The sequence below is a fragment of the Odocoileus virginianus genome, chromosome 8 (assembly GCF_023699985.2).
Source record: "Odocoileus virginianus isolate 20LAN1187 ecotype Illinois chromosome 8, Ovbor_1.2, whole genome shotgun sequence".
NCBI classification, from domain to species: domain Eukaryota; kingdom Metazoa; phylum Chordata; class Mammalia; order Artiodactyla; family Cervidae; genus Odocoileus; species Odocoileus virginianus.
In genome coordinates this window covers 27,878,648-27,901,806 of record NC_069681.1, presented here as the reverse complement: position 1 = coordinate 27,901,806, position 23,159 = coordinate 27,878,648, and the positions used below count along the sequence as shown (strand labels likewise).

At 43.3% G+C, this 23,159-nt stretch overlaps 1 protein-coding gene and 1 long non-coding RNA gene across 3 annotated transcripts in view; one reads left to right on the top strand and one right to left on the bottom strand.

The window, feature by feature from the left end:
* Positions 1-23,159, bottom strand: part of NALF1 (NALCN channel auxiliary factor 1) — a 578,493-nt gene that overhangs the window by 51,172 nt on the left and 504,162 nt on the right. The window lies entirely within an intron of this gene.
* LOC139036231 (uncharacterized) lies at positions 5,684-12,303 on the top strand. The gene is made up of 3 exons (XR_011488937.1): positions 5,684-6,732; positions 11,493-11,533; positions 11,642-12,303. It is a non-coding gene; the product is annotated as an uncharacterized lncRNA (long non-coding RNA).

The window sequence follows — 23,159 nt, the reverse complement described above, 5'->3', positions numbered from 1 at the left end:
GCGATTCATGGGGTCACAAAGAGTCGGACACGACTAAGCGACTGAACTGAACTGAACCCCCACCATCTATCACGCTTTGAAGACGTGGACGTTTTCCTCACTTGTGGATACCATTTGAGAGAATGATGCCATTTTACAAAGAGAAGGTATTCCCAAAGAACAGCGCACACCTCAGAGGACTTCTGTCTCCTGACAGCTCTTGCCAGCAGCTCCCGGTGTCTGCCGCCTCCTCTTCTCTGACCTCAGTCCAGGTGCCCTCTGCCTAAGACGGCAGGAAACACGGCACAGACTGAAGTCCCCACAGCCTGCTGCTGCGGGGCGCTCTCTGCCCCGGGCTGGAGCTGGCACCGGGTCCCGGCACCCTGTCTGATGCCCGACGGGCATCTGCCGAAGGACACAGAGAAGGAAGCAGGAGGGCCAGAAAGGGCTCATGGGAAGACGGAACTCCTCGGGCGTCCCGGCCCGGGGGCTTCCGTGTTCTCTGAGGAGGAGGTGGTTCAGACGCCGCGGGGAGCTTCGGCCGGCCGGAAGTCAGCGTCCTCTCTTCTGAGGACGCGCGGGCTCCGGTCAGGGTGAAGGAGAAGGGGAGCACGGTGCTTGGGCCCGGCCGGAAGTCAGCGGCCGCTCTTCTGAGGACGCGCGGGCTCTGGTCAGGGTGAAGGAGAAGCGGGGCACGGTGCTTGGGCCCGGCCGGAAGTCAGCGGCCGCTCTTCTGAGGACGCGCGGGCTCTTGTCAGGGTGAAGGAGAAGGGGAGCACGGTGCTTGGGCCCGGCCGGAAGTCAGCGTCCTCTCTTCTGAGGACGCGCAGGCTCCGGTCAGGGTGAAGGAGAAGGGGAGCACGGTGCTTGGGCCCGGCCGGAAGTCAGCGGCCGCTCTTCTGAGGACGCGCGGGCTCCGGTCAGGGTGAAGGAGAAGGGGAGCACGGTGCTTGGGCCCGGCCGGAAGTCAGCGGCCGCTCTTCTGAGGACGCGCGGGCTCCGGTCAGGGTGAAGGAGAAGGGGAGCACGGTGCTTGGGCCCGGCCGGAAGTCAGCGGCCGCTCTTCTGAGGACGCGCGGGCTCCGGTCAGGGTGAAGGAGAAGGGGAGCACGGTGCTTGGGCCCGGCCGGAAGTCAGCGGCCGCTCTTCTGAGGACGCGCGGGCTCCGGTCAGGGTGAAGGAGAAGGGGAGCACGGTGCTTGGGCCCGGCCGGAAGTCAGCGGCCGCTCTTCTGAGGACGCGCGGGCTCCGGTCAGGGTGAAGGAGAAGGGGAGCACGGTGCTTGGGCCCGGCCGGAAGTCAGCGGCCGCTCTTCTGAGGACGCGCGGGCTCCGGTCAGGGTGAAGGAGAAGGGGAGCACGGTGCTTGGGCCCGGCCGGAAGTCAGCGGCCGCTCTTCTGAGGACGCGCGGGCTCAGGTCAGGGTGAAGGAGAAGGGAAGCAAGGCTCGTCTCCCTGGCGCAGCCCAGAGGCCAGCAGCCTGCAGACTCCCAGATCAGGAGCTCAGAACGCACAGTACCTTCATGGTGAAAATAGAGACACACACACAAAGTGGTGTGCTTCTCAGTGCTACACAACCAATTAGTGACACGTGGACTGTAGACGCCATCTCTTCATTCAGTAGTTTAATGATATTTGACAAATATAATTGTATTCCTGGGACATATTATGTAGTATATGATATATTTTATATTCTTGGGGCATGTTATATATATATATTTTTTTCTTGGGACATGTTTTTTATATATATATATATATATATATATATATATATGGTTTTTTCCTCTCTGTTAATCTTTCTTGATTATTTTAAGAGACATTATGATAAGCACTGCTTCCCTGGAGGCTCAAACGGTAAAAGAATCAGCCTGCAATGCAGGAGACCCAGGTTCCATCTCTGGGTCAGGAACATCCCTTGGAGAGGGAAACAGTATCCCACTCCAGTATTTTTGTCTGGGGATTCCCATGGATGGAAGAGCCCGGCGGGCTACAGTCCACGGGGTCACAAAAGAGTCGGACACAACTGAGCGATGACCACATGTGCTTTAGAGCACATGTTTGGTAAGTGTTTATCTATCACCGTTTATGTTACAAAGGAGGTGACTGACATGAAGCTACAGGCATTTTTTATTCAGACCACACCGACCACATCACCTGTGCTTTAGGAAATAGGCAAAGAGAGCCAGCCACATCTGAGGTAGGAATCTATAGTACATTTCTGTGTCACCGCACATTTTTAAAATTCTCTGAGAATATAAATTGGACTTTTTTTCTGTGTGTGGTTAGTATGTTAGAATGTGGTTTCAAAGTTTAAAGTGTTTACATTTAAAAGAGGAAATTCTAACTAAAGATATCCTTTGCTTCACTTATTTTTTTAGACTGAACTCCCATGGAAAAGGAGTGAGTTGGAAGTAAAGACATCGTCACATATGGATGTCTCAGAATGGCTAAGGGAAACTCTTTCCCAAATCTGCTGATGGAGCCACCAGAAGACCATGCCTGCCTGAATCATTCTTCCTGGCTCTGTGATCACTGCATAGTGAGTTCTCACCACCCCATCTTGCTTTAGTTCCTCATCTTCATACCTACCTATGAGTTTTATTCAACACGGAAATTCTTTGCAGATGGCCCTTTATTTTATCAGCTATGAAACTATGAGTCTAAATTTAATCAAGTAGTGTGAACACATAATCTATGACCATTTAAGAGTGGCATTACAGGTGTTAATCTTCTCAATGAGGGATAAAATCCACTTGTATAAATAACCTGAATGTTTATTTATGAAGGACAATATATGAATCCTTATAGAGGAGACACAAACCACAAAACGTTTATTTTGTTATGGCAGAAAAAGGAAAAGCTTCTATGCTTATCTTGACATTTAAAAATAAATATAAAATGTAGCTAAATAAGGGTGTCCTAGGTGGTGCTAGTGGTAAAGAACCTGCCTGCCAATGCAGCAGACACAAGAGACAAGAGTTCAGTCACTGGGTCTGGAAGATCCCCTGGAGGAGGAAATTGCAACCCACTCCAGTATTCTTCAGAGAAGGCAATGGCAACCCACTCCAGTACTCTAGCCTGGAAAATCCCATGGATGGAGGAGCGTGGTAGGCTGCAATCCATGGGGTCGTGAAGAGTAAGAACGAGACTGAACAACTTCACTTTCACTTTTCACTTTCATGCATTGGAGAAGGAAATGGCAAACCACTCCAGTGTTCTTTCCTGGAGAATCCCAGGGACGGCAGAGCCTGGTGGGCTGCCATCTATGGGGTCACACAGAGTCAGATAGGACTGACGCGACTTAGCAGCAGCAGCCAGTATTCTTGTCTGGAGAATCCCATGGACAGAGGAACCTGGCATTCTATAGTCAATAGGGTCACAAAACGTTGGAAATGACTGAAGCAACTTGGCATACATGTGCATGTAGCTAAATAAATTTCGGGAAAGGAGTACATCAAGGCTGTATATTGTCACCCTGCTTATTTAACTTGTATGCAGAGTACATCATGCGAAATGCTGGGCTGGATGAAGCACAAGCTGGAATCAAGATTGCCAGGAGAAATATCAATAATGGATACGCAGATGACACCACCCTTATGGCAGAAAGTGAAGAAGAACTAAAGAGCCTCTTGATGAAAGTGAAAGAGGAGAATGAAAAAGTTGGCTTAAAGCTCAACATTCAGAAAACTAAGATCACGGCATCCAGTCCCATCACTTCATGGCACATAGATGGGGAAACAATGGAAACAGTGAGAGACTTTATTTTTCTGGGCTCCAGAATCACTGCAGATGGTGACCGCAGGCATGAAATTAAAAGACCCTTGCTCCTTGGAAGAAAAGCTATGACCAACCTAGATAACATTTTAAAAAGCAGAGACATTACTTTACCAACCAAGGTCTGTATAGTGAAAGCTATGGTTTTTCCAGTAGTCATGTACGGATGTGAGAGTTGGACTATAAAGAAAGTTGAGTGCTGAAGAACTGGTGCTTTTCAACTGTGGTGTTAGAGAAGACTCTTGAGAGTCCCTTGGACTGCAAAGAAATCAAACTTTCCTTGTCCATCTTAAAGGAAATCAGGCCTGAATATTCATTGGAAGGACTGATGCTGAAGCTGAAACTCCAGTACTTTGGTCACCTGATGCAAAGAACTGACACGTTGAAAAAGACCCTGATGCTGGGAAAGATTGAAGGTGGGCGGAGAAGGGGACAACAGAGGATGAAATGGTTGGATGGCATCACTGATGCGATGAAGGTAAGTTTGAGTACACTCTGGGAGTTGGCGAAGGACAGGGAAGCCTGTTGTGCTGCAATCCATGTGGTCACAAAGAGTCGGACACGACTGAGCGACTAAATTGAACTGAAATAAATTTTCAGGGTCTCTTTATGGGAGCCAATCTGATTTCCTTAGAATTTAATTAGACTATAATGGAACTTCAGTACCCTTCCTCCTCTGTACGATTATGGTGTTTTACTGAATGATCCTGATTTCATTTTTGGTTTTGTCCTACAATCAGCACAGGTTAGAGCAGTTCAGAGCTGGAAGAGGCTCTAGAGAAGCAGGGTTAGAGATCAGAATGCCTGGGTTTCCTCCTGAAATGCCCTCATCATGGATACATACTCTCTATCTTAAACCACTCGACTGATTCACTTAGACTTGAATTACCTGCACCAAATAAGTTAATATTTCTCCTCCTACCCTAAACATTCTTCCAGCTCTGATAGTCTGTGGTTGGTTGAAGCATATGGTCAGCAGAGCGAAAAGTATAGTGTTTATGTGTGTCTTAGTCACTCAGTCATGTCCAGCTCTTTGCAACCCCATGGACTGTAGCCCACCGGGCTCCTCTGTCCATGGGATTCTCTAGGCAAGAATACTGGAGTGGGTTGCCATTCCCTTCTCCAGGGTGTCTTCCAGACTCAGGGATCAAACCCCGGTCTCCTGCATTGCAGGCAGATTCTTTGCCATCTGAGCCACCAAGGAAGCCATTCCAGTCTGTATGCTGTGCTGTGCTTAGTCACTCACTCGTGTCCGACTCTTTGGGACCCCGTGGACTGCCAGCCTCCTCTGTCCATGGGATTCTTCAGGCAAGAAGACTGGAGTGGGTTGCCATGCCCTCTTCCAGGGGATCATCCCAACTTGGGGACTGAACCCAGGTCTCTCACATTGCAGGCAAATTCTTCACTGTCTGAGCCTCCAGGGAAGCCCATGAATACTGGAGTGGGTAGCCTGTCCCTTCTGCAGGGGAACTTCCTGACCCAGGAATCAAACTGGAATCTCCTGCATTTCAGACAGATTCTTTACCAGCTGAGCTACCAGGGAAGCCCTGTAGTGTTTATAAACCATGGTGATTCTCAATGCTTTTGATACCAGATGTGAAGACTGGCCGAGCTTCAAAGTGCCACTGGAGTCCTGGCGATCACCAGCCAGTTACAGCATCTCTATCAGACTGGGATGAGAGGATAGAGGCATCCGGAACGCTTGGTATTAGTTTGAGATAATTACCCGCAGGTTTAATAAGCACAGTGGAGACTTCTCAGTAAGAAAGGGAATCCTTTTCAGCTCCTACTCAGCCACTCACCAGCTGTGTGACATAAGCATGCTTGTTACTGAGTGTCTCCGGGCCTCGGTTTCTTCCCAGGTAAAAAACAAGTTACTCACGACATGCTGCTCATTGGCTGTGAGGATTTCATGGTTAATGCAAGAAAAGTCCTTAAAACCGAGCCTGGCATAAGATACCCATCTCTGTGGTGTTCTTCCGCCTGCAATGCGGGAGACCTGGGTTCAACCCCTGGGCTGGGAAGATCTGCTGGAGAAGGGAAAGGCTACCCACTCCAGTATTCTGGCCTGGAGAATTCTATGGATGGTATAGTCTATGGGGTCGCAAAGAGTCAGACATGACTGAGCGACTTTGACTTCACTTTTGGAAAGCTGACACAAAGCCAGGCTCTGTGACTGCATGTAGGATCCTGGAAAGGTCATTTCATGGTCGGGACACTCGATTTCTTTGCCTGCAAAATGGGAATGTCTGTTTCACAGGTTTTATTGCCATTGATCAGGTGACGATCAAGAAGCTGAAGCGCTGCCGCAGAGATGAAGGGAGTGCAGCAACGCCCCCCGCCTTTTTCCCAGAAGACACAGCACGCCTGGCTCGCCTGAATCCCTGGCAGGAGATGCTGAATGGGTCCAAACAGCACGCTGCCTGGGACGCGTGGGAGGGCCTGCTGACTCTGGAAGATCTGCAGAAATCTTATTTTCCAATTAGCGCCGCTCTTGCTATTGACAGACCTCCAAATTCTTAAACCCTTGGCTGCACAGAACATTGAGTCACTCACCCCTACTTTTTAAATTGCTTCAGATTGGCCTTTCGAGTCCATTTCCTAGCTTGCATTCCCAGCTCAGAAAGGTACAGAAACGTACATTCAAAGCGGGTTCTGCCAGATCAGTGACTGATTCTTGATCAGTGACTTTCTGGCTCTCAGCGTGGAGCTGGCCGCCCCCCGACCCCCATCCTCCTTTCATTCCCGCCAGAACCCCATCCTCCTTTCATTCCTTGCCGCGGAGCTGCAGAGCACCCCTGCTGGGGAGGACCTTCGGCCTCTCTCTTCCAGGCCCTGCTCCAGGTGAGCTCCCGGCAGGAGCTGTCAGCCCTGACAAGGAGGAAAGAAGGAGAAATAACAGAGGACGGCCAGACACCTTCAATAAGTTCTCTTTTACTTATTTTATGGAATAAGGCTGCCTTTTGCTTTTGGGCCAACGGTAGGTTTTCTTTATAATATTTAAACATGAATATTTTTTGAATATGTTTTGCATTTACATTTAAATTAATTGATCCACATTAATTAACAAAGGACTCATAAATAATTCAAGCTTGGAGTCAAGTGCACATTATTTATGTCTTTCCATTTAATCTAACGACCCCTTTTGCTGTGTAGCCCCCTGGAAGAAGACTCTGTCCATGGATTCTGTCTCTTTAGATGTGAGACTTGAGTGGGCTATAAAACTCTCCAAAAATCACTGAATGTGTCGGACAAAAAACGATCACCTAAGTCTCTTCCAACTTTTGCTGCATTAGCATAAAGGCTCATGTTCCTATCTGTCATCAGTCATGCTTCCAAGGAATGTCTGAAATACCTCCTAACCCGATCACCACTCCCAGCTTTAGGCTCAGTTGTCCCCTCCCGGTCGCTCGCTCACGTCCTGGCCCACAGAGTCCACAGGACGGGCAGGGAGTGGGGTCCCCGTTTCACTGCTCTCGGCTTTCGAGCCTTTGCTGTGCTCACATTGCGCTGGGACTCAGAGCCCAGGTCCCACCTCTGAGACCTTGGCATCCTCTGACTCCTGCCTGCTTGCCGCCATCTTTTCCCCAGGTCTCTCTCCCTCGAGTCTTGCGCCTTGGGCTTCCATTCTCCAAAGAAGCTGAGCTCTTCCTGTATCTTATTCACTTTATGTGCTAGATGCAACCTGCCCTGTCCCCCACCTCTTCCTTCTCCTTCCTCCTGCAACAGGGCTCTCTGATCATGGGGTGATTTCAACTCAACCACAACCCTCCCTGCCCTTGTTTCCTGTCTTGGCCCCAGCTAGTCTTCTCCAGGGTCCTTGTCCCTGTGTGTGCCAGTTAGCCTTCAGGGGCTTGAGCACACCATGATGCTTTTCAACTGTGGCTCTGGAGAAGACTCTTGAGAGTCCCTTGGACATCAAGGAGATCCAACCAGTCCATCCTAAAGGAGATCAGTCCTGGGTGTTCACTGGAAGGTCTGATGCTGAAGCTGAAGCTCTAGTACTTTGGCTACCTGATGCAGAGAGCCAACTCATTGGAAAAAGACCCTGATGCTGGGAAAGATTGAGGGCTGGAGGAGAAGGGGGTGACAGAGGATGAGATGGTTGGATGGCATCACCGACTCAATGGACATGAGTTTGAGCAAATTCCGGGAGATAGTGACGAACAGGGAGGCCTGGTGTGCTGCAGTCCATGGGGTCCCAAAGAGTCGGACACAACTGAGCTACTGAATAACAGCAGTCCTCCTCCGAATCCTGAGCCTATAAGACTCAGGTATCGGCCTGGGGCTGGACCTGGGCTCACTGACTGTCCGGCACCCAGCTTAATGCTTTGGAGAGCCATGAGCACTCACTGAACATGTTTTAAAGAAATGAATGGACAAATAATCACACTGAGCATCTGCATGTGTAGAAAGAATCAGATTTTACTTTTAAATCTAAAGCTGAGAAATATCAGGTTGAACCATATAAAATAATTATTCTTTTAGGAAAAAATAGTCAAATGTTGAAACTTCCACATGGTTCAAATTAATAGCTCTGCCATGGATACAGGTAGATAAAAATAATATCTCCCAGTGGACAACACCTAACCTCAAGGAAACACAAAGATAAAAATGGCCAAAGGGTAGTAGTATCAAGGGTTCACCTTTCAGTCTCTAATACTTTTCTTGTTCTTGTAATATGATTCGTGACATTCATTTTAATGTTAAAACATCGAAGACCTGATTGCTATACTAATAAAGACATCTCATGAAATAAGTTAAAAGGATACAGCTTTGTTGCAAAAGAGAAAGAGCAAGAGAAGGGCTTTCTGATATTTAATGCCACCTTCCCTTCCAGTCCCCTTATTTGTTTTAAAGCTTTAGTTTAATTTCTTTTAGCTACAGCCAGCACAGTATATATATATATATATATATATATATATATATATATGGCTGACAGTCAGGGATCAGGAATCCAAAGGATACTCTGTCATGAAAGGGAGATGAAATGATGTGATAACCTCTATGACTCCCATGCTGTGGGTTCTGTGAGGCACTCAGTTTTGCCAAAGACACACTATGGTTGAAGGGTATTTCACATTCGTCCCCCTCCCAGCCCCCTCTTCCCTAATCCAATCACTGAGGAAAACTGCTGGAGAAAGCAATGTCAAGTGTTTCTGAAATCCCAGAAATCAGGTTATCCTTGCTACTACGGAACGTTGCCTTTGGTAGCAAATTTGTCAGTTAAAAGGAGCATCGGGGACTTGGCAACAATCTGTGGCATCCTTTTGTGTCAGACTTTGCTCTATAATTTTCCCTCCGCAGGAAGTCATTTCACATCCTGCAGTAATGATTCCACTGTCGGTGTGTCTTGCAGTGACACTGCAAAAACGTGAGTCAGAACAAAGTTGTATGTTGATAAAATAAATATTAATTGCTATGGTGATTTTGCTGGGAAAAGAGGTTACTTGTAACATCTGATGGTCAAAGAAGACCATCAGCGCAGTATTGTACATACTGTCACTTTCAAGAGTTGTGAATTCACACTACTATTTATTATGTAAATACTATGTGAGCTTCATCACAGTGACCTAGTATCTTATGAGAATAGATCCATTTTTTTTTCCTACGAAAGGCAAAAAGAGATGGATAGGAATTGTTGACTTATGCAGATTTGTTTGTCTTCAAGGGTAGATGTGTTTGTTCCATTGACACAGATTCTTCATGTCAGAGGGCAAATAGCCAGTGTTTTGGGAATATCCATGATCTGATTTTTACACTAGGACCATGATCACTTGGCAGTTTAACACTAACTTTAATTTATAAAGCATCTATGATAATAGCTGGAAACAGCTCTTTAATCTTGAGGTACCAGAATACAGAGGACAAGATGGTTGGAAGGCATCACCAACTCAATGGACATGAGTTTGAGCAAATTCTGGGAGATGGTGATGGACAGGGAAGCCTGGTGTGCTTCAGTCCATGGGGTCGCAAAGAGTTGGACACAACTGAACACCAACAACCAGGATAAAAGAGGCTGGTGGGACATGTCAGGGTGGGATAATTCTGCTCTCCTTATGACTTTGTGACACTTAAAAGTCTGTTTCTAAAATTGGAAACAAATTAACAACTGTCTGTGAAATGAACAATAGCTACTTTTTCTTCACCTGTGTTACTTATGCCAAGAAAAACATAGTCTTCCTGTTGATCTGAAGCAAGCTATCAGTTCAGTTCAGTTCGGTTCAGTCGCTCAGTCGTGTCTGGCTCTTTGCGACCCCATGAACCACAGCATGCCAGGCCTCCCTGTCCGTCACCTACTCCCGGAGTCCACCCAAACCCATGTCCATGGAGTCGGTCATGCCATCCAACCATCTCATCCTCTGTTGTCCGCTTCTCCTCCTGCCCTCCATCTTTCCCAGAATCAGGGTCTTTTCAAATTAGTCAGCTCTTCGCATCAGGTGGCCAAAGTATTGGAGGCTATAGATCTATTGAAATTTTAAAATTTACTTTTCATTATGTTTCTAGTAGTTAGTGAAATCCAGTCCAAAGTTTTTATTTCATTCGCTTTTCAAAATGTTAGACACAAAAATGGTTGTGCTCTGGATCATAAATGCCATGTGCATCCACGCCTTCTGTAACTAACAGAACTTGCTCAGACTTACACCTCACCAGGCAAATCTCTATTTTCAGGTCAATGCCTATTAACAATAATTTCATCTAATAATAGAATCTTACTATAAAGTGAATCCTAAGACAACCATTTAAATGATTTTATGCATTCATATGCTCACCATGCTGTTTTTCTCCTTTGTATCTTTCCCTAGACATGTTTGCCATGAGAAGCTAAAATTGCATCTAATAGAAAAAAAAAAAAAAATACTGTTTTGTCTATCAACCCATGCAGGAAGAAGTCCTATTTTATATATATATATATATATATATATATATATTTCCCCCCTCAAAAGAATTGCCTCTCAAAAAGCTTAAGATAAGGGGAATTCTTTCTTGGATATTCAGGCCAAATTAAGTCCCTCCCCCAGTTCAGAGGCTTTGTCTCTGTGTGTCTGATTGCCAAATCCACGCGTCCGAGCCCCAGTCTGCCTTTCTCTGGAGGCCCAGCCCCACACCCTGAAGGAGCACAGACTTCCTCCTAGAGGAGCGCTTAGCCCCTGAAAGGGGAGCTCAGCAAGCTGCAGGCAGGATGCGCCGCCCTCCCCTGGGGCCAGCATCTCCTCCCCTCCGCTTTGCTGGCTTGGTTGGGACCTGGAGTGTCCTCTGACTCCTCCCACACATCTTTATCTCATTCTGCACAAACAGCAACACTGCACTTCACCGAAAGCCAGAGCATTTTGTACACTCTTGATCTGTGCATTTTAAAAAATTCATTTGAAGACATGCTCCAAGCAGTACGAAATATTTTTTTCTTGTAGGTTTTCAGGTTGTAAGTATTCTTGCAACAAGAAAGACAAAAATCATTTTCTTTAACCTTCAAGGTCCAGCTCTTTCCTAGCTTATCTTCAGCCCATACCACAGAACTAGTTCTTTTGCATTATACATTAAGTTGTGCTTTCATTATATTTAGCAATCTTTTTTTTTTTAAATGAGAACAAAGCAAAGTTCAAATCCTGCTTGAATATCGAAAACTAAATCTTGAAATCCTGTTAGAGAACATAAAGTATTTTGTGTTCTTCCATCTTCTTTGTTCTCTCTTTCAAAGATCAAGTTGTTTTTCTTTAGAATCCTTGTTTTGTTTTCCAGAGCTGGGAGAAACGTCACAGAGAATTCTCATGGTGTCAAAGGTATGACTTTCAAAAAGAATGTTCAGCCATATATGTTTATTTTGATGCCTCACAAATATTTTTGACAGTTATATATAACATCTGATTCAAGAACATTTCTCCATTTAGGATGTTTTTGCCAAAATCTTTTGCCACAGAAAACCTACCAAGACAATTTAAACATAATAAAATTATCGTTTCTGCTTTCTCTGGAAGAAGATGCTGCCTTGGAGATTATTCTTTATGATAAATTATCAAACATAATGCTTATGTTTGGATGGAGGAAAGAAGAGAGGAGATAGCTTCATCTTTCAATGATATTTTCCAAAATTACAATAAACAATTAATTAAATGATGACTTTCTGGATTAAAAAGTATGTTTGTTTTATAGTTACTGCACACATGCATGACAGTTTCCACCAAGGTATTTTAAGAATTCTATTATTTCTTTTATGAGACTTATTTGTAAAGATTTATTTTTCATCTGTAAAAATTTACTCAGAGTTGTAACTAAACATTTCCAAGCCAGGGAATAAGTTCTTCTCATCCAATTCAATTTTTAATTAGTTTGGCCTTTTTTTTTTATCTCCTTGGATTAACATGAAGGAGAAAAAGAAAACAGTTGGAAACGCCACAATGAATCTAGATTAATGCTACCAGTAATCTATTGGTTGAGACACATGAGGGCAAAACATTATGTAAGTTGCTTGGAAACACATGATTCCTTTTTCTTCTTCAATATCTACAGGGCCAAATGTTAAGACTCCAGAATGAACAGTCCATTCATCTTCAAATGTTAACTAGTGTCAGCTATTGAAATATAATTTCTGGAAAGACGGTGACAGACAAATCTGTTAACCTGCGTGATCCTGACAGACATGGATAATCAATGTTCCTCGTGAGATATCCCAGAATGAATTTGATTTGCATAACTGATCAATGCAAGTGAGAAAAAGATAGTACAATTTGTCTATTTTCATAAATACAGATATTAAGCAGCTTTAAAAGAGCCCTTGGTAAAAAGATATTTAATGGGGAAAAAAAAATGAAAGCACTGCCTCAGAGAGTAGGAAAGAAAAGAATATTACACAGTGAGATCACAAGTTAAATGTACAGTTGAATCGCATGTGCTTGAAAAGAGCTCTGCTTCTCAAGGGAAACATGAGGTTATGTTATTTTGACTGAAAGAGAATTGAATTTAATAAGTTCAATGTAGGAAACAAAAAGTCATGATGATGGGATGAGATTAGAGCAGAAGGAAGAGCAGGGATCTTAAGAAATGACTGTGGGATTTGGAATTCACAGAGGCAGAGACAAGTCAAAAAACAGAACCCTTCCACTGTCTGACTTCCGGAGCAGAAATGGGCTGAATATAAATGAGCGTGCCGTTATGCAGTGTCTGAAGAGGTCACACCTGGGCATTTTGCTCAAAGTCCAGCACAAGACAGTAGCTTAGTAAAGAGGTGAAAAGGAATAGAAAATGTCACTAACAATTACCAGATATCTGGAGGAATATCCACATTGACAGGAGAGCTTTCGGCAGCTCAGATAACAAGGTGCCCGACTGTGTATCTTAACATTATTATTATTAATATTAATCTCACTTTGCTGCAGCAACAATGAAAGGGTGGGAAAAATTATTTAGAAAGATAAAGACAAAAAGAGCATGAAGACAGAAGAATGTGGGCTCTTCACAAGGGGATGGGAGACAGGACTGCCAAAAAACAAAAGGGCATGGATTAAATAGAAAAAAGACTCACAGATTCAGTGGAACCTGGGAAGAAATTTTATGCAAAAGGCTTTACTGTGCAAAACACAGGTGCTCTCTGTAGTAAGAATACTATGCTTAGAATTTAGACCAAAACCTATTATTTCCCTCTGAGATCTTGCTAGTTTTGTCACCCAACTGACTACATCTTATTCTTAGGTATGGCAGACAACCATTGAAAGCAATTTATTCACCGGCTTAAATTCTTGCAAAATTTTTGCAAGTTAAAACTTTCAAAGTTTCCTGAAGCCTAAGGAAAAGCCAACAGTGACACTTGTTGCTGTTATTCAGTCCCTAGGTTGTGTCCAGCTCTTTGGGACCCCATGCGCGGGAGCACGCCAGAGTCCCCTCTCCTTCACCATCTTCCAGAGTTCGCTCAAATTCATGTCCATTGAATCCGTGATGCTATCTAACCGTCTCATCCTCTGCCGCCCCCCTTTCCTTTTGCCTTCAGTCTTTCCCAGCATCAGGATCTTTTCCAGTGAGTCGGCTCTTTGCATCAGGTGGCCAAAGTAATGGAATTCAACTTCAGCATCTGTCCTTCCAATGAACATTCAGGGTGGATTTCCTTTAGGACTGACTGGTTTGATCTCCTTGCTGTCTAAGGGACTCTCCAGAGTCTTCTCCAGCACCGCAGTTCAAAAACATCAATTCTTTGGCACTCAGCCTTCTTAATGGTCCACCTCTCACATCCATACATGGCTACTGGAAAAACCATTGCTATGACCATATGGACTTTTGCAGGAAAAATGATGTCTCTGCTTTTTAAAATGCTGTCTAGATTTGTCATACTTTTCTTTCCAAGGAGGAAGCATCTTTTAATTTCATGGCTGCAGTCACCGTCTGCAGTGATTTTGGAGCCCAAGAAAAGAAAATCTGTCACTGCTTCCACTTTGTCCCCTTCTGTTTGCCATGAAGTAATGGGACTGGATGCCATGATCTTAATATTTTAAATGTTGAGTTTCAATCCAGCTTTTTACTAAAACTTGTTAGTAAAATCTAACTTTTCCATTTTCTTTTTCCTGGAACTGTGCTTTCCAATATGGTAGCCACTGGCTACATATGGTTTTAAAAGTGAAATTAACACAACATTCCTAAAAATGAAAAATCCAGTCTTCTAGGTGCACTAGCCACGTTTTAAGTCATTGAAAGTCATGTGTGTGCATATTGGACAATAGAGATACAGCTCACATACTCAACAGTTCCACTGGGCAAGTAATGTTCTAGGGTTTAATGGAACATTTTGATAATATAATCACTTTGGCTGTACAAATTAATGTACAGTCTTTTACCCTCATGATATAGAGTTCTGAAATAGGCAATTTCTAAGTGAATATTTACTTGGATGAATATGGATGAAGACATTGTAACAAATAGAAAAAAAATGTTCAAATCTTTTTGGAAGGCTGATTTAAGATGACAAATATAAAACATAGAAATGTGCCCTGTCTACATGGATATGCATTTTTAAATAAAGTAAAACATGCATTTTAAAAATAATAATGGTATGCTGCAAGTTGAAATATGTCATAAGACATCTCAGAATATTTCCTGAGTTGAGAATTTGCATCTTCCTCACAGTCTTCAACTCATTCAGAGGAAGCTTTCTACCATATTTAATATCACATATAAAAAGACGTAAGAAAACTACTCAGATTACTATCAAAGCAAAATTTATCTTCTGGGATTTTAATGACAAAGGTATGATAAGGAGATAACTTAATTTTCAGTCATAGTTTATAGTCAGATATTGCTGTGATGATTTATGGCAAGGAAATCTCAATAAAATGGAGTTCATTGAGAATCTTATGTTTTCTTTGAGGAATGGATCTAGAAGAATACAAAAAAGTTATATCCCCAATGGTCTAAAATTCAGACAAATTAATTGCCCAGGAAAATGCTAAGGAATTCAGTCTATTCCAATTCATACTCTTATTCCAAAAGAAATACCTACATGAGGGAGACAAAAGGTATTTGGTGAGGGACTGTAGGTTGACAGCTTTGTATAAAATGAGATGAGATACTCAAGACTCATCCTGAAGGGTGATGGGACTCTCTCTCAAGCAATTTTTCATGTACAAATGCTTTGTTTTCCCATTTAGATTCAGAAGAGCCAAAACTGTATCAGTGCTGAATACAGATGCAGGAATGTGGCTAAAACTTTACTTTTTATTATGTCATAGATAAAGGGTACTTTTACTTTTACTCTGATCATCTGTCTTCTTTCTTTCCTTCCATCCCTCCTTCCCTCTTTCCTTCCCTTCAGCATCTACTTTTTAAAGACACATTGATGGTAAATTATGTTGTCCTTTGGTTTTTGTCTAAAAGCTTTTTATTTCATAAAAGTTTTGGGAATTACATATGCTAACGAAATTAATCACAACACATGATTTTCATGTGAAGTAACTAAATGTGTTTCAATTAATCACCTTATAAACATACCCAGTTTTACAGGACATTCCATCAGTTATAAATCACTGGTTCTCAACCCTGGACGCTTACTGGCATCTCTTGGGGAGTGATAAAATAGAACAACAATTTGTCTCCTAATCAAAACAGCTATAACAGATCCTCTAGGGGCTGGCTGGATTATTGGCATATTTTCCCAGCTCCCTAGTCAGTACTCTTGTGCAGCCAGGGTTCAGAAGTATGGATGAGAGAAATTCTTCACTATAGCCTGAACCCTAAATTATGATTACATATATGCAATGCTGACTGTACATCAGAAAAAAAAAAAAACAACATCTATTTAAGAGATATTATCACCAAGAAGAAGATACCATAGGAAAAAAAACATATTTACATAATTGAACTGAGCTAAAGACTACTTACCCTGTTATTAATCAAGCAAGAAAGGTATTTAGTGTATTCACATCAGAAAAAGAGAATTCAAAATATGACCCCCAGCAATAGTTACAAAAGTTTTAAAATACTTTAAAAAAAACTCAAAATATAGGAATTAGAGCATTCCAAAAGAATGAGGATGACCATATTTCATCTCACATGGTATTTTAATGGCAGTCTTGATAATAGTAACATGAGATACTAACATTAATGTGACAGAAATGTCACCCATGTTTATGCTAACCGACACCTTGTGCTATAGTTTTCAGACATGATGGGAAAACGCAGTCCCGCGGTTCATTACTTTAGGCACAACGTGCAGTTGAATTCTCCAGTGAATACCTCCACTCAACCTCATTAGATGAAGTTCAGAAAGCAGCAGACCCAGAAAATCCAAGAAAGCCCTATTCTTGGCTGCTTAGAAAAGAAGTCACAGAATTAAAAGAACAATGCAAGATACTGTTCTCCATTCTGTCTTGAGTTTTAAAAGACATAGATTTGGTCAAAGTGGAACAGAAGATTTTGCTTCTGAGGACAGGCAAGGTAGACCAGGAGTCTCCCTAATTAGGACCAAGTGCCCTCATCACAGAGGTATGCTTGCCGGGCCTCAGGACCCAACCTGGAGTAAGAGGCTGCAAACTGTGACGTGGCTTCAAAGGGCTCCGCAATCTGCAGCTGGGAGAGTGCTGGAACTTAACTGTGGGAATGCCAAGGAAGGTGGGGCAAAAGACGCAATGTGAGCTAAGACACTGAGCCGAAAGCCAGATTGTTTAGAACGTGCAGGTTTTGACTTCCTGGAATATCTTAATTCTATTACTGTATGACTTTTCAAAATCAGTACCTAGACGTTTTAAAAGAAGATCTGAACCAATTCATGTTGCTAAGACCTTTGGGACGACGAGTCTTTTTTTGGGGGGACGACCTCCTATACCACTCCCTTCTCCTTTTTCTCATATACTTTGTCACTGAAGCATAATCTCTGTAGCAACATGTTAGACACCCAGCAGGTTTTTTCTCAATCCATTTGCCCAGAAGTCAAAAGAGATACTAAGTGACTGATGACTAGCGCCTCTCCAGATGGCAGGCACAATTGGAGCAGTTTTGCAGACGCTTACGTTTCCTCCTCAGGCGACTGCCCACACCAGCAGAAAGCCACCTTGCTGCCTTTGATAGCTTCCTAAGTTCCACCCTGAAATAGGGAAGTCACCCCATCCTACCCCTTTGTTCTTAGCCCTCTGTGCATCTCTGATCTGGTTTCCATGATACAATCATATCAGATCATTCTACAATACTAATTCTATAGCTCTGTTGTTGTGGTTGCTAAGTCGTGTCCGACTCTTGTAAGCCCATGGACTGCAGCATGCCAGGCTTCCCTGTCCTTCATATCTCCCAGAGTTGGCTCAAACTCATGTCCATTGAGGCGGTGATGCCACCCAACCATCTCATCCCCTGTCACCCCCTTCTCCTCCTGACTATGAAACTAAGTCCCTGGCAAGACCTCAGCCCATTTCTGCAGCCTGACCTCCCGTCACTATCCTGACTACTTCCCTCCAGCTGCACTGTCCTCTTTGCATCTCTCTGAACATACCTAAGACGCTCTTGACTCAGTGCGTTGGGGCATGTGACTGCCTTCAGGCCATCACTTCCTCTTTGTTTTTCACCTAGTTTTCTGCTCAAATGACACCTCTTCAGAGAAGCCTTCTCTCTCAGTGCCCCTTGCTGTATCTCTATTCTTGCTGCTTGTATCATCTGTCATCATATTATATACTCATGTGTTTACCCATGTGTGTCTCTGCCACTGGGATGGATGATGGGTGATGATGGTGAGGACTTCACCTTGTTCACCACTGTATTCTCATCACCCCCAACAGTATTGGCACATGACAGGTGTTTCGACAATAAGGCTGAAATGTGTTTATGTAAACTGTGAGCAGTTTAGATATTTCCAGGGGATCTTGCCTACCCAGCAATTGAACCCAGGTCTCCTGCATCGCAGGCAGATTCTTTAACATCAGCATCACCAGGGAAGAATACAAGTTCATGAAATTGAAGGCCGTGTGTCTGCGGGCAAGGTCTGGGACACTTCCTGTGTCCTGGCCGCCTAATCCCCACAGCAGTCTTCTGCAGGAGGTGTTGTTCTCATTTTACAGGAGAGAGACAGGGAGCTCACCTAGAGATGAACAGGGGCAGAATCTGAACTCAGGCCACGGGAAGCTCACACTTCCAGCTTCGTTCTACTGAAAGGCAACATGTGAGAAGTAAAACTCGTGACTGTTGAAGAGTCAGCAGAAGATGACTAAGCAGAAGCTGGAGGTGTGTCACATGGTGTGTGGGGGTCAGACAGAGGACAGGACAACAGTAGAAAAGGCTACGTGAGAGTCTCGTTCACCATGGCTTAAAAACTATCATCAGAGTGGGGGCAATTGTGATTTCTGCAGCCACTATTCACATTGATAAAAGACTTCTCCTAAAGTGGGGAAGCCACCTAAGAAAGTGAAATGACATAACCTGCAAAGTGAGGCTTTTCCTTTCCAATTCTAGTCATCCTGACAAATCTTTTTCTCTAAGGTCCTACTGATTTCAACCTTTGATGCATCAAGAACTTGGGGTAAATTATATTTCAGTCTTATATTAGTCAATCAAGAAAATACTATAATTCTAGTTATCATCATTAGCATGTTGGCTTATAACCATAAAATATCCAGTTTAATGATATTAACTCAAGAAAAACATACAGCTATAGTTAACAACTATCACTGGACCCACATAAATCCATATTTATTTACCCTTTCCTTTTTCAAAGTTGGTATTTCTCAAAAAAAAAAACAAGATTACTAAACTCAGGACATACTCAGTTTATATGAATTTTACTCATTCACAGATTTTGCAAATACCCTTTGCAATCTTCCCCACAGGGAAGAGGATTATAAGCAATGCTTGGGAAATAGCCGGCTATTTCATTCACAGACTTGTAATTCCTATTTTAAAGCAGGAGAAATAGACAAATCTTTCAAAGATGGCATATGGGGGACACACTGGTAGAAAACAATTCATTCACTTATCCCTTTAGCAAGGAAAGTTTTTTCATGCTTACTTTTCTGTCAAGCCCTTTATGTTTCATACTTTCTAATACTGAAGTAACTTTTAAGTAAGAGTGTGGGTTAATATTCAACTCTGAAGCTGTGGGGGTGGGGGGTACTATACAAGATAAGGCTCAGATCCATGGGGCCCATGGATTTTCACGGCCTCCCGAGTCATTGGCTGACATCCACAAGGTTTAGGAAGGACCAGAAGGATCAACTCTACTTTGTAGATACAGAAATTTAATTTCTGCATACACATAATTGGGAGGACTAACCCCAAATTTTACAACAATTAACATTTTCAAGTTCTTAATATGTGCCCAGCACATTTCGTATATACAGTATCTAATTTAATGCTCACATAACCCCCTAGTGTTATTACTATTATCATTTTACAGTGGAAGCAACTCAGGTCATTTCTTTGGTTCTGCACACTTATGAAGTCATAGACCCAAGATTTAAACTTTGTACATCTGTTTCTGAAACTATCCTTTTAATCACTTTTCTCATTTGCTTTTTCTTCAGAGAAAGTGGAACCTTATCACTTGGTCAATGTACTCAGTGGCCTCCTAATATAGGAAGGTATGATCAATATGTTAAGAAATTTGAGAAATCAGATATTGGCACAGGCAGTAATAACCAACATTATTTGACCCTGGATGCTCAGGGCCCAAATACAGCTATCAGAAAGCAGGGATGTTCACATGGTGGGTGGGGTCAATCTGCACCACCTGGGAAAGCTCATTGTCAAATTTAAAAATGTTTTTGAAAACTAGTTGTCTAAGCAGATAGAATTAAAAATTAAATTAAACAAATTTACAGTCAAATTATAAGAAACCAAGGTAATAAATATTTAAAGTGCATTACTCCTTATTTTACTAAACTTTACTATTATCTGTGTTCTCATTGAGGTTGTTTATATGGAGCACATTTGGGTGGTGGAAACATACCATTTGGATGGTATTTCCACCATCCAGATATGGGTGGGGCATTGCATTTAGTGATGCATTTGGTGGTATCACGCTGGTGGTGCAAGTTTGGCCAAGAAGGCCATGTTCACGTGACAGAAATAGGTAATTAACGTAAGTCACAGTTTGATTTACTGCTGTGTTGATTGTCTAATGCTAAGAAAGTGATGGAGGAAATGTTAGTAAACCAGATTAAACGTAAAAAGTGTTTCCTGAACATAACTGTCACATTGTGAGCAGCATAGAAAATCGTGGAAATATCTTTACAGTGTTCAGCAGCTGTCACCTGACCCGGAAGAGAGGCTGCTCTCACGTCACCGCCCTGACAGATGAGAGAACTTTTAGTATGTCTCCACTGTACCACTGCCTTCCCACCAGTTAAGTAACTGAGAGTATCAACCACCGTTCGCGTTTGGCCACACTCATTTGTCAGTCTGTCAGTTGCAACCATGGTTGGGCTACACATACAAGAGTACAAAAATCACAGAAGTATTCTGTGAGAAATGGTTGGCTAAATAGAATTTGCAACAAAGAGGATCATATGTTTCTACTTTTATAAACGGTGTGCTTTGCTGTTGTTCAGTCGCTGAGTCACGTCCAACTCTTGGCGACCCCAGGGACTGCGGCACACCAGGCTTCCCTGTCCTTCACTATCTCCCTGGGTTTGTTCAGAGGCAAACTGTGTGTGACCCATCCTCTAGATCAGTAACATGTAGAATAAACCTAGGAACTTGAACACCCACGCACGCCTCTTGAATCTGCTGTTGACCATCTACCCGAACATCCCAGGGGACGCCAGTAAATAAGGACGTCGTGATCTTGCCTCCCATGGAGCACAGACTGATTCAGCTAATGACAAGAGATGTAAAGTACTTGCTCTAACCCATGTTTAATGTTCAGAGAAAACATCAGTGTGTGAAAAAGCTATGAACACTCATGAGACTCAAATCATTCTTTCCACTTTATTTTTTCTTGATTTAGATTTAATCTCCTAGAGGCTCCAGTAGACACCACTGGGATAAACAGCCTCTGAGCATCACTCCGATGGGGCTTTTCTCTTTGATCTTGAGAAACTGCAGCAGGGAACTCTCCTATCTGTGAAGAGGCCAGTGACCTATTTCCCACCACCCGCTGCCCTGAGGCCAGGGGCCTGGGCAGCCATCTCTGCAGCTGGGTCACGTGACTGCGCTCGAGGGCGGCTTAGAGGGACCGTGGGGGTGGGGGAAGGATGATGCAACACCATGCAGGGCCCCAGAGCCCGCCCTGGGCCTCCGGAAATCTTTCTCATTCCAGGGCAGAAATAGGAGGGGGAACTCCAAGTAATTCCGGCTTCGCTGGAAGCATTTAGCAAGTGACAGAGCTCCTTCTAAAGGGAAAATATACCTCCACAGCAATCAATAGTTTGGGACACAGCTTACACACACTGTAAATGTATAAATGAGTCCATTCTAGTTCGTGCTGAACTAGAGCAGTTTCTGAGTGTGATGACCTGCTTCCCATAAGAATATATTTTTGTGAAACCTAGCGTATCACTTGTGTGCTAAGTCGCTTCAAGTGTATCTGACTCCTTACAACCCCATGGACTGTAGCCCGCCCGGCTCCTCTGTCCATGGGATTCTCCAGGCAAGAATACTGGAGAGGGTTGTCGTTCTCCAGGGGATCTTCCTGAACTAGGGATCAAACATGAGTCTCTTACGTCTCCTGCATTGGCAGGCAGGTTCTTTACCATTAGCGCCACGTGGGAAGCATATCACTTGGTAACAGCAAAAGAATTCAAAGAAAATATGATTCTGATCTTAGGTAAAGTCTACAGAAATTAAATGTTAATTGAATAGCTTCCAATGAATTAAATGTGAGCATTATTTTTCAAAGTTTTTTTTTTAGTTAAGTTGCTGAAGCAGTATTTCAAGCAAGAGGATCTTTGTTTGTTTGTTCCTTTTGGTTTTATAATACAGAATCTCATTCCCATTGTCTTGCCCAACGTTTGGAATTCAAGGTAAACAACCCTACCTTGACTCACTCCTCTAGCTAACAAGAAGGTTTATAGCTTCTGACCCAAAAGATTAGAATTAGCTTGAAAGACTGGTCCTATCTACAGTAGTAAAAAACTTAATTAGAATAAATGCAAAGTCCTTTCCCAAGTCTCTCAGGTCTAAGACCACGTGTTACTGGACGTGTGCTTTATCCAGAGTTAATTAGCCTAAACTTGATATTATCTGCTGGGATGATGGCCACCAGTATGGACACCACTATGCCAGTTTGATCTCGTAGTTCTGGCATGTGGCGTTACCAGGATGGAGAATCGAATAGATTTATTCTGAACTCGTTGATGCCACAGAGAGCCCTGCACTCATTTCTTATGTGACATATTGACAAAGCAAAAATCTCTGAAAGCAAGGTGACCAGAATGGCCAATTGTCCATTAAAGGAAACACGTTTATGAACAGGTTGTGGAAATAAGGTTATTTAAACGGCTAGACACAGAAAGCACTATAAGCTACTTCTCAGTCTTGGAAGGGTATTCTCAGGAGGTGTGGCTCCATAATACAAAGGTAAACTAAAGCACTGCTCCCAGCGGCTCTGAGATCTCCATCTTCAAAAGATTAAGGCAGAGACCAGATTTTGCTGAGGAACTTAGAGCCTCGAGGCTAGGAACTGGAAGCATTTGTCTCTTTTCAAATATCGAGTCTGTAATTCTATAAAATCTTGCTCACATGCCAGGATCAGAGACCACCAGCAAGAGAGCCGGGTTCCAATCCATGTTACGAGAAAAGTTTAGATCGGGAAGGCGGCATGCAAAACAGTCAAAGGAAAGAACGAACAGCAGAAGCAGTGCATGAAAAAGAGGAGAAGAAGTGATGCTACGAATGTGGTCAGGTATCAGGACGCTGAGAACCAGGCTGGGAAGACACTGGGGAATAAGAAGAGGGAAGCTAGAATTCGGGGAGAATGATGAGATGTCCCCAGGCCACCGTATCTGGAGG